The 18402-nt window shown below is 34.8% G+C and overlaps 1 protein-coding gene and 1 long non-coding RNA gene across 8 annotated transcripts in view; one reads left to right on the forward strand and one right to left on the reverse strand.

The window, feature by feature from the left end:
* The window catches only part of LOC138713282 (microtubule-associated protein futsch-like), a 1205925-nt gene that overhangs the window by 611696 nt on the left and 575827 nt on the right, over nucleotides 1-18402 (reverse strand). The window lies entirely within an intron of this gene.
* LOC138713280 (uncharacterized) lies at nucleotides 5862-11139 on the forward strand. The gene is made up of 5 exons (XR_011335814.1): nucleotides 5862-6783; nucleotides 6890-7140; nucleotides 7401-7526; nucleotides 7753-7960; nucleotides 8186-11139. It is a non-coding gene; the product is annotated as an uncharacterized lncRNA (long non-coding RNA).

Here is an 18402-nt window from a genome sequence, read left to right on the forward strand (position 1 = left end):
TAGCGGTTAAAGATCCTTCCTCGTCTGAAGCATTTAAGATTGGTACCAAAAAGATGGGCCAGCTGATAATGCTCCGTAAATAAGTTCAGAGCGCACACAACTCTAGCTAGGATAAGATTATTGTTATTCCATTTACATCTAGAGCTTACATTGAAAGAATTCTCTGTAGAAATCAGTATGCGCAGCGCTGCTCGCACTTATTTTACAGCACAAATTGAAGAGCGGCGTGCCAATATTAATATGTGACACCATATCATCTTCTTCTCCACGACTACAAGTTCTTTCACTCATTTCCATAACAGTACAAGAGTATGCAAGAAGCTCCGCGACAATGAATATATGGTAGGAAGACGTGAGGGATCCTGATACGCCCTTGGACAGTCTGAATCTATAAAATATACTCTGTTATAATGGCTTCTAGATATCTCAAGAATTTACATTACTAATAACATTGGGAATAATATTTTTAGCTTTAATACAATCATTAATAAAATATGGTATAATAAATTGGGGTGGAGTAGCATCATCTGTACTTAATCCATTAATTTTATTACACAGAAGATTAATAAAAATTTGTCTAACGAAAAACATGGATTACGCAACAAATTTAATTTATACAGATTTTAAAGTACTGTATTAACTATTGAAGAAGTTTATAAATATAGTTTACTAACTTACTACCACAGAAATCAAATAAAACATAAATCTAGTCGACGTGAATATCGAACTCGAAGACGAAAGTCTACTTTCCCATTAATTGAGCCTAAATGTCATACAAGTGCAGCTCTTAAACATGGTGCCAGTTTCGGCCCAAGACTTTTTAATAAAGTTACAAACCATTTTCAAAATTTGAAATATTTTAAAATTGAAGCTTTTAAAAAAGAAATTTATAAAATTATTCGTGACATAATATTAAGAAATGTGTGTATTTCTTACTTTTTTATTTCTATCGACTATATTAATGTTTTTTATTGAATATCATTGGCTTCTGATTGTCAATTAATATTAAATTGTGTTTTTCTCTCTTTTTTCTTTCTTCTTTTTTTTTTTCTATTTTGCTCTTGTGTGTTATTTATAGGTTTGAATTAAGTTAATTACCGCATTTAATAAACTGTCCTTGTAAATTTTATGTTATATTAATGGCTAAGACCACACCGTACACGAGCCTCGCTCTTACGGTAGTGGCTAGAAACATTTTTGTTTTATAATTTAATTTGTACTCACTTTGCCTACTAGCTAGCTAAATAAATATAATAAACTCTTTCCAGCAGAAATAACAAATATGAGATATGTTTAACACAGCTAATATATCAAATTGTACTATTAAAGATATCTAAATCTTGGACAAAAAACCGAATTGCAGAACAAGAAACGCAATATTTTCCAGAAATTACCGCTTTATTTCTTTCTTACTCTTTTTAACCTCCCCTTTCTCCGTCTGCGGGCAGGCGAGGGACATTCTTTGGAGTTTAGATCATACACTAGACATCTCACAAATACGGGTTCCCTGGTCATGGAATCGGCGTGACGCAGGACCACTGCAGAGACATCACAGGACAATCACAAAGCAACGGACAAACGCTCAGTCCGTTGACGGAAAATAAATTTCTTGCATTGGCCACGCCGGGAATCGAACCTCGGACCGCTTGTCACAGATGTCTAAAATATACGATGACTGAGGAGGACGGATCCCCGCACTTAGGCTAAATCGGCCCATTGTGTGCCCTATACAGAGCGGAAGTGATATAATTGTGCAGATTGAAGGGGGCAATAAGAGGCAATACGGGTTTTGTAATTACACGGTTAATCAGAAAATTAAGCTGAAAGTGTGCGTAGTTCAGCATCAGCACATCGCCGGCTAACCTACGAATACACGCACTAACTCTGGTCTGAACAGAAGCATTCCGTCCCTTCGTCACACCAGCAGGGTTGCCAGACTTCCTATTGGCAGGAAATTACGATACGTGTTAATCTTATTTAATTTGCAAGAAAACTGTCCATTTTATTAAAAACTTGAAAGGGAAAAAACATTTATTACCGGTTTCTATATAATTATAAATACAAGTCAGAATCGTATGGTTAATATTTATGGAGTAAAACAGTGTTAGCATTTAGAGGATTTTTTTTTCCGAGAGAAATATTCATTTGGGACTAACAGTATCAGTAGTAATAGTTTTATTTCTACTGGCAGACTTAAGGTCATTAAGCCTTCTCTTCCACTCAACCAGTATTAGAGCAATACAATAATAATAATAATAATAATAATAATAATAATAATACTTACTGGCTTTTAAGGAACCCGGAGGTTCATTGCCACCCTCACATAAGCCCGCCAGCGGTCCCTACCCCGAGCAAGATTAATCCATTCTCTATCATCATATCCCACCTCCCTCAAATCCATTTTAATATTATCTTCCCATCTACGTCTCGGCCTCCCTAAAGGTCTTTTTCCCTCCGGCCTCCCAACTATCACTCTATATGCATTTCTGGATTCGCCCATACGTGCTACATGCCCTGTCCATCTCAAACGTCTGGATTTAATGTTCCTAATTATGTCAGGTGAAGAATACAATGCGTGCAGTTCTGTGTTGTGTAACTTTCTCCATTCTCCTGTAACTTCATCCCTCTTAGCACCAAATATTTTCCTAAGCACCTTATTCTCAAACACCCTTAATCTCTGTTCCTCTCTCAAAGTGAGAGTCCAAGTTTCACAACCATACAGAACAACCGGTAGTATAACTGTTTTATAAATTCTTTCAGATTTTTCGACAGCAAAATGGATGATAAAAGTTTCTCAACCGAATAATAACAGGCATTTCCCATATTTATTCTGTGTTTGATTTCCTCCCGAATATCAAATAATAATAATAATAATAATAATAATAATAATAATAATAATAATAAAATGAAAACAAGTTTAGTTACATGTAATTGTAAAAATCAAAGAAATTATAGTAATGTGAATCGAATTGTTAAAATAATAAAGAAAATTTATAGGTTAAAAATAAAAATCATATATTAAAAAAAATTTATTTTAGGAAAGCTCACAGTCTAATCAACCTATCTGATAATCGGGTTTTGAAATTAGTAAATGTCTGACAACTCCTTAAGGTATGAGGAATGGAGTTCCAATGACGAGAAATTGAAACGGTGAATGATGAAGAGTATTGGGAAGTGTTATGATGAGATATACTCAATGTACCAGTGATCTGAGATCGAGTATTTAGGTTTTGGTATGGTATTAGAATTTTTTGTTGCACTCTATCCAAAAAATAAGCTGTTAAAATTTACAGTTATATTACTTCCATCCTGTATATGCGCTGATTGTTCCAGTTCGACTGGTGGCCCAAGTGGCATTCGAGAATCCGATTGTGATAGGTAAACCATCCTGCCTCAACCCTTACAGAGCCATTCCCATCCTCAGAGGCGTACCTGATAAGCCTAAGGGCCCAAGTCCTTAAACCTTACATCAGCTTCAGAGACCCATACAATTTTTAAGACTTCATCCCAGCCTATATTGCGGATGATAGATGAAATGAGAGGGGAGATTAAGAGTTTTAATGTAACGAGAGAGAGAGAGAGAGAGAAGTGGGAGTAACCGGAAAAAACATTCTACAACATCTCGTTTTCCCAGTTTGAATTCCATCAGGGCCAGGCGGGGTATCGAAGCCGGGCCATCGGGATGGAATACAGGCGAGAGGTGGGAATGAAATGTAATTTCGGGACGGGATATTACGACACAGCACGGCGACCTTTAAGATCTATTGCGCTAACCCTCAAGCTAGGCGCATTCCCAAATCCACTCCGGCTGACTACACTAACATTCGCTGCGTAGTTCATTTTATATTATGGAGTGCAGTTCGGTGGTTCCTCTGAACTCCCACTTACAGATTTATGACTTTCTACATAAACACCTCTGATCAGTCCATCCTGTCCCCTCGTCCCAACACTGCAAAATCCTGGCGACCCTCGAAATGAGAGGATTCTGGCCGTCATCCCCATCTGGACGCCAGGTGTTTTGAAAAAGAAAACGTAACAAGCTGACCGCTCAATGAATACTACAGAATACATTCTCAATGATACTTTCGTGCTAACTGACAGAATTCTTGGAATTCAGAAAAGATATGGCAACTCTGCCTCCACGTGGATTTGACGGGAACCTGTGAATTCTTCTGAATAAGGGTTGTGATTGGTTACTAACAGGCGAAGACATATTGTCGTCACAGTAAGAAAGATATTTATTTATAATAACCAATTAGTAGGGGGCAATAGAGGGTCTGTCGGCAAAGTCCTTTCTATGAAACACCACTCCATGAAATAAAATGGACTATACCCAGGTTTCGAGCAGGTAACTCCACTCGTCCCTAGACCAGCCCTCTCCGTGCGTCGCCAGCCATCGTTCGGGGAATGCAATGATGACGAAATAGAGAAATGATGACGAAATGATGTAGATGCCTATCATGGGGAAACGGGAGAACCCCAAGAAAAACCCCAACTGCGACCTGGGATTTTTCCTGACTGGGACTCGAAACCGGACCACTTGCGTAACAGGTTTCAGGGATGACCACTCAGCACCACAGTGGTTTGAGAGGTGGGAGTGTGAGAACAGTTTGTTAACTCACACATTTAAACTGTGGAAAATAAGAAAACATGAAAATTGAAAACAGAACCTACTTAGAATGATGGTGCCACAAAACTACGTCCCTCCACAGGCAAAACAAGTTCCCGTTATTTTTGGATGATGATCAGAGTTCCAATACGAGAGAAAGGCTGGGCTACTTATGTGTATGACGTCACGAGGAAGATACCTGTTGCTGCAGGTGTTACAATGGAAACAAAACATAAAACAGGTCCCTGCCCGGTTCATCTCCTTGAACTTGGTGACCAGCTGGAGGACTGCGGGAATGTGCCGACCACAAAGAGGCCTTGTTTCCACCGTCTCCACGTATTTACTTAAGTCGGAACCTTGAATGGCGAGTCGACCAAAGGTATAGGGAAGACCAGGTAACTTGATACCCTAAGGGTGAAACCTAACCATTTTTCCCCCATTACTACAAATGCTAGTGGATTATGGTGATTTTCTAGTTTGAAGGTTGAATTTTCTTTTGCCAACTTCGTTTCGAATTTCGATACTGACAAATACTATAAATGGTAGTGATTTTGTAACCGGTATGTTGGCAGCTGAGGCAAATATCGACAATATTTGCCGGTACTGGAGTTCCATGAAATTAAAATTGTACTAGATTTCTCGGCCGGTTACTGGAAGATAGTGAAATTCGAACTTATTAATAATTAATTAATATCAGTATTAATATTAATACATAATAGTTATGTTATGTGTTGCGTTGTGGTTATAATTCAAGAATAGTCGGATAAGTACGAATGAATATAATATACTTGGGCGTGATAATGCACGTGGGTAATGGATAGAAATATTATTTCAAATTTTAATGAATTTCTTTCGTGTTTAGATTTTTATTACAATGTCAAAAAAATGAAATAGTGTTGCAGTGACTCCTCCAAGGAAGAAAATGTGTGGCATTCAGAGTACGCTTCAGAAATCTGTAGTTCACGTGTATAATGAGTTGAAGAAAGAAGATAATGAAGAAGGAATTATGCTAACGGAGACAGCAATTACAACCAGAATAGGACAATTATTAGGAGTAAGTATTCTTAAGCATACATTTCAAAGTGGTATTCAGTTTTAGGAGTTTGCACTAATAATTTCATGATTGTGGTCAAACAAAACAAATTTTTAGGTAGGCCTGATGTTTAATCAAGTCAGTGATTTTCATATTGCCAAACTAAATAACATTTAAGATACTGTAATACTGCAGTAGGTGATAGCTTAAATACATTTACAAATTAGACGAACAAGTAATCAAACAGCACGAAAGTAAATTTCCAGTTTTCTCTTTTGGTATTAAATTAACCGTTCAGATCACAATTTACATGCCACATCGGCCGAAGAAAATACAAGTCATATTGTAATTATTAACTTGATATTGCAGCAAATATTACATGAATGTTGGCCTGTTATGGTGCTTAAAAATAATTCAGTTTTATATAATAACTATATAACATACTCTATAAAGCATAGGAACGTTGACTCTAGCTGAATAATTTATTCATGACTGGTCTAAGTAATATTAAATATGGTGTTTCTTCAGAAAAGCTACCCCACCCAAAGTACTTGTTAAGATATAACACTCGAGAGGACGAGGACGCACTACTGGGAAACTAACCATTTCTCTTCGTCCTGGACCTCTCGCATGTTATATTGGTAATTAGTAACAAGTTTGAGGGAGGGACTACAACAATGCATTAGAATATACAGGTAAGTGTCAAAGGATTTTTGTGCTGAAAGTATTTGTGGCTGTGCACTAAAACCACGTGTTCATCACTATGTAAATATCACAGAAATCAATTAAACAAAATAAAATTATGCCTTCTTTGGTGTAGCTTTTCTGGAGAATTACCTAAATATTAGCCTACTTAAACCTATCGTAGACCCAACCTAACATGTTGATCATTTTCTATTCATATAGCTGTAAATGTTGGTATTATGCATGAATTTTATGATATAACAATTTTTAGAAGTATTATGTTATTGTTTGTTATTACAGCTTGGCTTAACTACAGCCACGAAAGTGATAAATTCACACAAGGGGACCCCACTCGTGACACCAGGAAAACATAGACTACGTAAACATCCAGTGACTGATGCTGATGATTTTACGAAAGATGCAATTGCGAGATTTATTTATGACAAGTTACATAAAGGTAGGGAAGTTACAGGAATTATTGTGTTGATTTATGCAATGTAATTCTGATATTAGTCATAGGCCTATGTATAAAAATATGGCATAATTTTCATTTACTGTTACAGGGGAAGTACTAACAGCAGCAAAAGTTCTGGAACATATGAATGATGATTATGAAACATATTTATTTAGAGTATCCTTATCATCGGTGAAAAAAATTTTGAAAGAGATGAAATTTCTATGGAGCAAAGGGGATCCTTATACACATGTATGAGAAAGTGATGTTATTCGTTTTTAAGAGAATATATGAGAAATGTGGAGCGTGAGAACCCTAAACCCGTAGTATTCTTGGATGAGACTTGGATTTTTATGAATGGTAAATTTCAATGTATTGTGAGACATTGAGTGATTGAATTTTTTACTAACAAATAGATTAACACATGTGGAATATGAAATTGCAATTAATATAGGCTACTAGTAATGAATTCAGGTGGGAACAACATGTTTTGCAATTAATAGTTTCATATTATAACTAGAGGTTAGTTATAAAATTCTTGAACGGTTTTCCTGTCTTTAAAATTTTTGTGTCTCTTAGAGTGTCAATGTGAATTGCTTTTCTCTCTCTGTTTTTTTAAGTATGATCACCCACTTATTCATGAAATAAACCAGGTGAAGTTTCCAGTGACATGAATGGTGTTATTCATAGACCAACAAATGAGGGTGGAAGATTAGATGCTGGAACGAAAGGTGGATTTATACTCGGTAAGTTATATTGATTTATATTTTACATAAATTTGGCAAGAGTAATTTTTTAAATCAGGGTACAAAAATATAAAAATTGGTGACTAAATAAAAACGTGGGAAAGCCTTTCACCAAAGAGGATCTCATGTCATGTCATGTTATGTTATGTTATGTTTTATTTTCTTTATTTAAATGCTGTGAATTCATGTGACGTAATTATATGCCCAGGTATAATTTTTATTGCAGGTGCTGATTTAATTTTTTCATGCAATTGAAAGAAAAGTCAGGACTACCATAGTGCTATGAATAGCCCTGTAGTTGAGAAGTGGGTGCAAACACAGTTGTTGACCTGAGAACATTAGGGCAATGCGTTATTGTCATGGATAGTGCTGCATATCATAGCAGACTTGTGAAAAATCAGCCAACAACAAAATGGAGGAAAGAACAGCTACTGGTGATTGCAACTGAATATAATAGATTTGTTATACTAAATGATAAGAGTTGTACTAAATGATAAGAGTTGATGGTGTGAAATCACCTTTTGATATTACATTGCAATATTAATTTCCATACTTTACAGTCATTATTATTATTATTATTATTATTATTATTATTATTATTATTATCTTTACTACTACTACTACTACTACTACTTATAGATGCTACTTTTTTCTTTCAGGTGAAATTGAATCTACATAAGAATCCTAAAACAACAGAGCCTTGCCAATTACTGTTCTGAAGCGGCCTTGTCTTATGTGTTGTGTCTATATACAATTAATTCTTTCAGTTTTTTTTCCCCTTTAATCTAATGAAGTTGTTGGTTGATTGATACCAAGTGTTCAGCAGTTGATGTCATTTGTTATCTTGCACTCCAATATTTAACCAGATGATTGAAAGCTGTGTAAAGTTAAACAGTCAAGACAATGATCCATATCTTCATTGAGATTTCAGAAATGGCATGGGGAGATTCTGAAATATCAGTTCTTTGTAAATATTTGAGACAATCATGGCCTGTGATAATATGAGTACTGCCACTGTAGATTTTCATAGAAGTTCAGTTATTAAATTAGGTGTATTATTTTTACTATGTATTGTACTATATTTTTGTTTCGCTTAATTGATGAATTATATATGCTGTAAATTGAATAGTAGACTGTAGGTCTATAGCTTAACTGATGAATTGTATGTGCTGTAAATTAAATAGTAGGCTGTATACCACAAGTGATGAATTGTTTATGCTTGTAATGTGAAGTAATTTGCATGATATTTATTATCAGTTTCTGTATATTTCAACTGATTGAATTGTTTATACTTTTAAATTGAATTAACTTGCTTGCTATGTATTATATTTTATAGCTTAACTGATGAATAATTGTTTAGGTTTGTCAATTTAATAATCTGAGTGCCATGTACTTCATATTTTTAGTGGAGCCACCAATGTAGCTTAGTCGGTAGACTCGTTGGCCTGCAAATTCAGAGCTGCACTCGAGGGTAGTTTGGATCCCCCATTTGGTCTGATTAGTTGGTTTCTTCTGAGGATTTTCCTCCATCGTGGAGCAGACGCCGGATGGCCTATTGCAATTTTTTCATTTGCTTTAGAATCATTCCGATTTTTGTTACCACATTGTCATGTTCTGATCTTGTTATTCTTTTAACAGTGTGGTAAGATGCAGGTATAGATAACCTTACAGTAATTTTGCTACCTTTCAGCTACCTCATTACCTCCCACTCCATAAAGTTCATGGATCCACGGAAGTACCAATCGTCGATGTAATTCGACCATTTTGCTTAAAATATTAAAACACTGTAAAATATTGAGATTTCATGCTGTTACGTCCATTACTGCAGCAAGAACATCTGATTTTGAATCTGATAGTATGACAGCCTTCTCAGATTTATGAAGTCGATACTGGAGATTTTGTAAGCTTAAAAGTGTATCTAAATTTTCACTATCAAAATTAGTCAGTGTTTGAAGTTAGTTAGTTAGTTAGTTAGTTAGTGGCGTTTAAAAAGGGCGCGTCAGCTACTATGGCTATTTGCGCCCTTATCTAAAATCTTTCACTAAACACAAACACAATACAATAACCAGAATGTTTAAAAAGCTAAAAAGCGTTGTCACGGTTAAAATGGGGCAAACAAGTGTTTGAATATAATTCCCTGTAAAAGGGAATATACTGGTATTGTACTACAACACCACTACATCTATGGCTTGGTAAACAGGATCCATCTATAAAAAATACTGTATGTAGTCACTCACTGACCAGATCATTTATCGTTTCTAATGATTTTTAAAATGTCTGGAGAAGTATCACATTTCTTAACATCATCTGTTAAAGTTAACTTATATACTATTCATTTTGAAATAACTTGGGATTGTGTTTTATTAGTAAAGTTTCCCTTAATTGAGCAAGTTTGAGTTCTCCAAGTAGAGTCAAAAAGTCTGTTGGGATTTTGGCTCAGTTTATTAATATTTGTGGACTGTGATTTTTTGTTCTAGACAACCATATTATCTGCAAATGATGAGATTATCATAAGATCTATTTCTTTAGTTAGACCATCGACATTAATATTGGAAAATGTATTCCTGAAAACAACAATGTGGGAAGCCCAGATGAATCTGTCTCTATTTACATATTTGTGACAATGAATCAAATAATCAAGTCACTGACCCAGTGTAACACTTTATCATGGACACCCTAAGTTTGCAATTTCTTAAGTGATTTATATCTACAGAGCCATATGATCCTTGAAAATAAATTAAAATTGTTAAGTTGTTTTGTTTTCTGTTTAAAATATCTTTAATATCTTGACTAAAATTTAAAATCTGTCCATTTGTTGAATGCAATTCTCTAAAGTCAACCCAATAAAATGAAAGTTAGTTACTAGATTCCAGGAACCAATTCAATCTATGAAATCATCTCTTCCATAATTTTGGCTATCATACTAGTAAGTGGTATCTGTCGATAACTCGAAAAGATATTAGTTGAATAATTGCTTTTAAAAATTGATGTTATGATAGATTTTCTCCAGACAGATATTGTATTTTAGATGAGATTACAAGATAAAAGTAGTGAGTTTGCTTGTTTGCCAACATGTTTAAGAAAATCAGCATGTGTATTGTCTGGACTTGGAGATGTTTTGGGTCTTATGTTATTAAATTAATAGTAATATTCAGTTCTTGATTAAATATTGTTATATAAAATAGATAGTAGATTTAATATTTCTTTCAGTTTTTCCTTAATAGTCTGACGTACACAGATAAAACTAACAACCACACCACCAACTAATCTAATAGAAATTAAAATATAATTAAATGTAGAAAAAGTAATTAAAATTATAAATACACGTAATAAACCATAACCCCCTAATTTCAACAATATACTATTTTATTCCCTTTCACAGCTTGTAGATAATTATTAATTATAGTTATTACTTATTAGCATAATATTTATTGAACTTATTGGCTATTTCACTTCGTTTGAAAGATGTTATTGTGTACAAAAAGCATTTTTTGATGATCGTTTCATGCTGTATGTTGTGTATAAATCTATGATTTCTGGCCATCTGTTCTGTGTAATCCATCTTTTGTATAGAATTAATAAAATATTCTTTTGGTAGTAATTATTTTATTAATTGAGTATTTAATTTTCACCAGCTCACATTTCTTGAATCATTTGCTTTTTCTTATTTAAATTTAGGACACAAGAGCCTAAAAGAGACTGCACAGTTATGTATCATACATTTTTTCAATGACAGACGTGGAGTTGCAGAAATAATAAGTGTAAGTGTAGCATTATTAAGCAATTTACAAACAAATGAAATCTTTAAAAAGGTATCTAGAAGTGAAATTACTTATGGCTTTTAAGGACCAAAATTATTTTTGTAAGTTGATTTATTATTATTTCAGTTTTAGCATAGTTGTTATTATCCATTTCCTTACTAATTTCAAAAGATAATCAGAAATTCATTCGAATTCCAACCAAAAGTCAATTGGTTATTAATTTATCTACCTTTAGGAAGTACAGTATATGTACGCTGGAATCTTTGAAGTGAAGTGACAATAATTTAATTGGTCTTGGAACAGATTTGATTCTTGAATATTATATACTATACTTTGTTGTATATTTACGTCTAGTAACCTATTAATGCTAATACTAATAATAATGTAAAGGAATAAAAGAATAGAACATAGCAATACATTTCTCATTATTATTGAAACTATTTAGAATAACCTTCCAACATTAAGGTAAAGTACGGTGAGTAAAGAAGTCATTCAGTACATAGGATCGTGATTTTACTACATGTGGTGATATCTGGTAACAGTTGGCGACACTGACAAGGCGGAAATATTTGCTGTTTGGGAACTGAACTTACGTGATCCTCACTATAGTGAATGACAGTTTGCGCAATATTCTTGGCACTCAACACCGGTTTCTTTGTTCCATAGATTTGAATTCATAATTTCCGTAAATCATTTGGAAATACAAATGTGTCACTGACTTAAATTGCCGTATTCTTGTTGTAAAATACAGTACCGGTTCTTTTTTAAAGTTGTGTTGTTTATCCATGATTACTAATTGGGACTGCTATCTTTAATGTCTCTAATAGCATCTAATGGTTTGTTGATCCATTTTTTGAGCGGTGGATGAAGTTTAATTAGTGTTGTGGTGTTATGTTTCAACGTTATGCTTTAAAAATATTGAAAACTTTTCTCCAATCTTTTTAAGGCACATGAGATGCCTTGTTTCGATTCTTCAAGTGTTTGAAATAAACCAAAATAATAGTTATGTATGCAACAAGTGGATAATCTTCATCATTATGGTATGAGTGAATGTTTGTCGCACGAACGATAGTGTCATAATAAGATTATCCACCAGTTGGATACAACACTTTATGGAATCTTACCATTATAAATTGTAGAAAATAAATTATGAAAGAAATTCGGGATCCATGGCTAACAGACTCTTCATATGTTCGTATCGATTAGTTGCGTCTGGCATTGACACTGAATGAAGAGAAATGGATGACCTTGCAGGTTATGTTACAAATGTTCCTTTATTTTGTTAATATAGTTTCTCTGAACTGTTTTATGTGATATTACAAAAGAGATATAAAATTGTTAAAGATTGGAAATAAATGATACGTTGTCCTGCATTTCATTTCTTGTTACGTCGCGCGAGATAGCAAGCGAATACGTCATAGTGAATACGGCATTACTTTTATTGGCACATGTGCTATAATAAGCCAATTATGAACGATACTGGATGTAGTAACAACCTGTTTATAATGCTAGGATGGCATAAATATAATTATAATTATAATGTACAGAATTTGTTGTCTCGAAACTTTAAAGTCGAATATGTTTTTTTTTTTTTTATGAAATAAAACAGGTTGTCGCTAACTCAAAAAATTATACAGGAACAGCCATATGTGTTTTAATAAACTTTAACGTTCCTCACGTTTGAGAGAGGAAGGGAGAAAGAGAAAAAGAGAGAGAGAGAGAGTTTATTTTTACTGGCTTCTCATTTAAACCATATCCATAAGATAGTTTTCTCTAATTTTTCTGAAAATGTATATTGGTTTCCTCTAAAAATTCATTTTTTTTTTTACGAATCTACGGTATGTAGTTTTACTTCTCATTGAGATTCTGACTGATATGCACATCTATTATCAGGCATTACATCTCACTTGACGATATGTCAGAGGAAGAACAAATTGTCTGCATACATTTGAAGTCTGATTAGTGTAATATGTAACTAGTCAGCGTTGTGTGCAATGGAGAGGGAGAGGAAATGACCATTATACACCATTACCTCCTGGCCTAGTTTCCTCTCGAGTGAAGCCTTGTTGATGTCACTTGTGAAGTCACCTGTCTTCGGACAGTTGACTAAACAACAACTATGTAGTTTGTTTGGTACGTTTTGTGATGCCTCTTCAAACACATTCTCCTTTCATGATTTTAGTAGTTCTTAAGAGAGTCTCGTTTCGAATACTAAACTGTTCGAAATGAACCAACTACAAAGCCTACAGAATTTGTTCTCTTCCAACTTCGACTATAATATTGTGCGACTTTCTTATGGAAAATAAAATTTAATATTAATAACTCGAAAAGTTTCTGTAAAGGCGTGACCAAATTATAACAGAAAACATGACATTTTTCTCATGTTTGAAATATGTGTATATATGTTTTGTTTATTCGTGGTTTCTACTTCAAACCATACCCAAGAGATAGTTTTCTGATAATGCCCGACGGTTTATTTCAAAGGTCAAATTTTGTATACGCTTGGAGTTTCTTCTACAGTGTTACACTGTAAAACATTTTAGTTATTTAACAATTTTAAGTTTTTCATGTAGGCCTATTCTTTTAATGTCTAGTGTTTCAAGTACAACTACATACATAAAATATAATCTACATGATTTGCTCTATCATAACTTAACTTTCAAGTAACATACATTTTCTTTGCTAAGGTGGCACATATTCAATTTATTACGTTTTATATTCAATAGACTGATTAGTGTAATATGTAGCTAGTCAGCAATTTATGCATTGGAGGGGGAAAGAAACTGGTCACCCTACTCCATTATCTCCTAGCTTAGTTGCCTCATGAGCGATGCCTCATTGGTGTCAGTTATGAGATTCAAACCTGTCTTCAGACATTTGACAATTCGTAAGAATTAGACACATAAGATTAACTTAATACATTTTTTATTCATGATCTTACATGTCAACAGTGTGGCGTTGAAACATGTGTTTCTGCCCAGCGGCAGTTCTGATATATTACTTTATATTTTGAAGACTGGCTAATTAATAACCTGGCACAGTCGAATCACACTCACATTCATACAAATTTTCAGACTCTAGACATCCATAGAACGTATCTCTTTCAAGGAAAGTTCCCCCGAGAGCTGAACTCGGGAATCGAACGAGGGACCTCAAGTTCTGGAAGTCTGGAATCCAGTATGTTGACGACCAGACCACTGAGTATAGCCTATTCTTTATTTTGAATACTTGAAAAAAAAACTTTTTTTATATAAAAGGAATCTGTGTTCAACAATATGTAGGCCTATTTGAACTCTGATTTGTCATGGAAGTTTGCCTGAACAAACAGTACACGGATGAGGTAAAATAAATTTTACACTTACAGTACTGCAAACAGTAGTCCCTTCGGTGGCTAAGTGGTCTAACCATCACTCCGACATGCAGCCAGTCTGATTTCGAGTCTGACGTGAAATTTTTTATTAAAAATTTACAGCGACATGAGATAGACAAGGTCGTATCACAGTCTAGTATATACAGTCACGAAGCTTGAGTTTATGAGGGTACTAGGAACAATAGACCAGACGTCTCCAAAAGCCTACTCGCGAGTAAGCCCCTGAACGGAACCGAAGCCAGTACGTAATGAGCGCGCTCCGTCTCACCCATCACCACCTGTACTATACTCAATGCTTATGCGCAAACGAAGAGCAGTGGCGGACTGCCATTATCATTGTGTTGGTCGGATTGTTCCATCGTTTCACAATGTCTTCTAACCATGGACGTAGTGCATTCAAGGATGAATAGGAAGAGAAATGTTTTTGTGTTAGTGGGGAGAATGTGAAATGCTTAATTTGTTCGAAAATTATTAAGGGTGTGTTAAAATTCAACATGCGACGACAATACTCGACTCTTCACAAAGAATATCATACAATTACATGCATGTTGGACATGTGAAAATAATTTATTTTGGGGCTATCTGTATAATTGTTGGTTATACATAATAATCAGTATATTACAATACGTTTACACTCAGTTCCGCTTGACAAACATACAGTTTTTCGTTTAATTTTAGGTGAAATGCATAGGCCTACAAATATTTTGATAAATATAAAACATGAAAATACAAACACAAATCACACACGTGTCCTCGATTTAAACAAAAAAAGCTTCTTGCTAGCTATGTTCTAACTTGGAATATTGGAAAATTAATGAAGCCCTTTACAGAAGCATCATTTGTAAAATCGTGCATACAGGACGTTACTAAAATACTGTGTCCAGAACAAAGTCAAAGTTTAAGAAAATGGAATTGTTTCCAATTACAGTTCAGAGAAGGAATTTAAAGACTGTAAATGTAATTGAATCTGAAGTCGAAACCACAATTAACCAGTTTGTCGCTTACTCACTTGCATTGGACGAAAGCACAGATAGAAATGACAAAGCTCACCTATCCATTTTCATCCGAGGAGTTAATAAACATTTTACTGTGTCTGAATGTCTTCTAGATGTAATTACAAAATACAACTGGAAAAGATCTTTTACATGCACTAAAGGCATCATAGAACAGAAGAGGTTGAATTTACAATGGCTTGTGTCAATAGCAACAGACGGGGTTCTAGCTCCATAGTATGTCAAAATCATATACAAAAGTATGATAGCCTATTTCTTATTCTTTTGATGTTATTATTTGTAAACATAAGCAGACCGTTGCCGCGAACCCCCACTGATCGCTCATATCTGTTGAGGTACGAGTCTCTTCCCCTTCTCTAGCCTTACAGCACACTGTGTTCGGCGGGCAGCATCGAGAGCACGAATGACGATACGCTTTTTGGAGACCTCTGCAATAGACTGTGCGGATACTATTTCGCATTGTCTGTAATGAGGCGATAGTAGCGATCCTAGTGGTTAGCAACTGTCTATGGATGCATATTTACTACGTATTGAGCTTCGTACTATATACTAGACTGTGGTCGTATTTCGAATTTCGCCTTTCTCCACGTTAGACATGAACATCATCCGCCCAAGTTCCACACCATGTATGTCATATTTAGTCAAGAAAATGGCAAAATTCGGAAATTATAACGTAAAATCAAATGAATATAAGCATCAAAAACGCAATGGATTGCATATTGTACAGTGACGTAGATTTGAGCGGCAATCAAGTTAACGAAAACTGGGCTATCGAGTGTGTTACACCCTAAGATAAATCTGTTTGTAATAAGACTCAATTCCCTCCTCTTCCCGAAGTCTTATATAGATATGAATAATGCCTTATTGTTCATGTACCTATCAGCAGAAAAACAATGGTTATGAGCGAATAATATAAAAGCCACGATAATTTCTGATAGCGTAAGTAAGTCGACATGCAACTGGATGTAACGCCTTAAACCGTTCAAACGGTTAAAGAATTGATCTAGATGCTTACTCTTCCTTGATTTCGTAACAAGCGAGGTTCATGCCCGAGGAAGAAAATCTGTTTTGCTTCGCATGCTTCATAGAACAGGTTCATGGATATCTCGCCTCAATTTTACTACAAATACGTTGAACCCGTGCCGTTTTTTACACAAGGAGAGAGCATATCTCGTACAAATACCCTCCAGTGGAGCGAAGAGAGCAATGTTTCGGATTTGTAGACTGACGCAACATCGAGCATCTACCGGAACCGCTTAAACCCTTTCAGTCACGTAGTCTGCACGTAAGGGACCCTAACGTTCCGTCACGTATTGAGCGCCTAACAGCAGAAAATGTTCAGCATTCGTTTTTGTGAACTACAGATTTTTCTAAAAGTGATGTGGCAGACTCGTTGGAAATGTGATTACCGATTACAAATCCAATTGCCTGGGGTTTGATTTACAGTCCATGTAGTTAGAAATAGTTACACCATTCCGACTTCATGTATGTGGTTGTTTCCCCACTAAATGCTGGTTCACAATAAACCGGGAACGGAAACTACAATGAGAACGAGAACGGAAATGTTAAAATAAATGTATTTAAATGTGAAAATTTACAATTTAAGGGGTGCTCTGCAATAACAAGGTATTTGTAAGAAGTGGGTGTTTTGCTAGGGTGACCAGACGTCCTCTTTTGTCCGGACATGTCCTTTTTAGGCCTTTGTCCGGGGTCAGGGCGGATTTTAAAAAAATCAAGAAATGCCCTCGTTTTTGTAACTTGTATGTTTGATATGTTAAAATTATCTGATTTAACGCCTTTTTCAAGTAATTTTCCTGTAGGTGGCAACAGCACTGACAGAATATACTCTTTGCCAACGATAATAACTCTCTATGCATACAAAATTCTATTTTGTGCGGTCTTTTTAAATATTTTGATCATTCCTTTCGCATTCATATGTAGTTAACTGTAAAATCATTTTGTATTACTAAGTTTTATCATAAATATACTGTAATAAAAAGATATTGACATAATTTTAAGTACAATATAGGCGTAAGCCTGAATCTAAATAGGGTAGATATTTTCTGTCCTCTTTAATAATTATAGTTCCCTTGACTTTCATATGTAACCAACTGTAAAAGCATTATTATTAAGTTTTATCATAATTATTTTTGTAATATTAACATAATTTTAAATATGATATAAGCGCCTAAATCTGTACTGTAAATATTTTGTAAGAAAATAGATATTGACGTAATTTATAGTATAATATAGGCCTAAGCGTACATCTAAGTGTCCACACCTGTGGAGTAATAGTCAGCGCGTCTGGCAGCAAAACCAGGTGGCCCGAGTTCGAATCCCGTTCGGGGCAAGTTACCTGGTTGAGGTTTTTTTCCGAGGATTTCCCTCAACCCAATACGAGCAAATGCTGGGTAACTTCCGGTGCTGGACCCCGGACTCATTTCACGGGCATTATCACCTTCATTTCATTCAGACGCTAAATAACCTAGATGTTGATACAACGTCGTAAAATAACCCAATTAAAAAAAATACATCAAAGTACATATTTTCTGTCCTCTTTTTCGAACAATGTCCTCCTTTTCGAAGCTTTGTGTCCTCTTTTCTATCGATGTGAATCTGGTCACCTTATATTTGGCAGTAAATAAAAGTAAGATTGTTTTCATTAACGAAGAAAGACCTTTGCAAATCTGCGTTTTTGAATTAGTATTATTAACAGTTTATATGTAGGATAT

The sequence above is a fragment of the Periplaneta americana genome, chromosome 14 (genome assembly GCF_040183065.1).
Source record: "Periplaneta americana isolate PAMFEO1 chromosome 14, P.americana_PAMFEO1_priV1, whole genome shotgun sequence".
NCBI lineage: Eukaryota > Metazoa > Arthropoda > Insecta > Blattodea > Blattidae > Periplaneta > Periplaneta americana.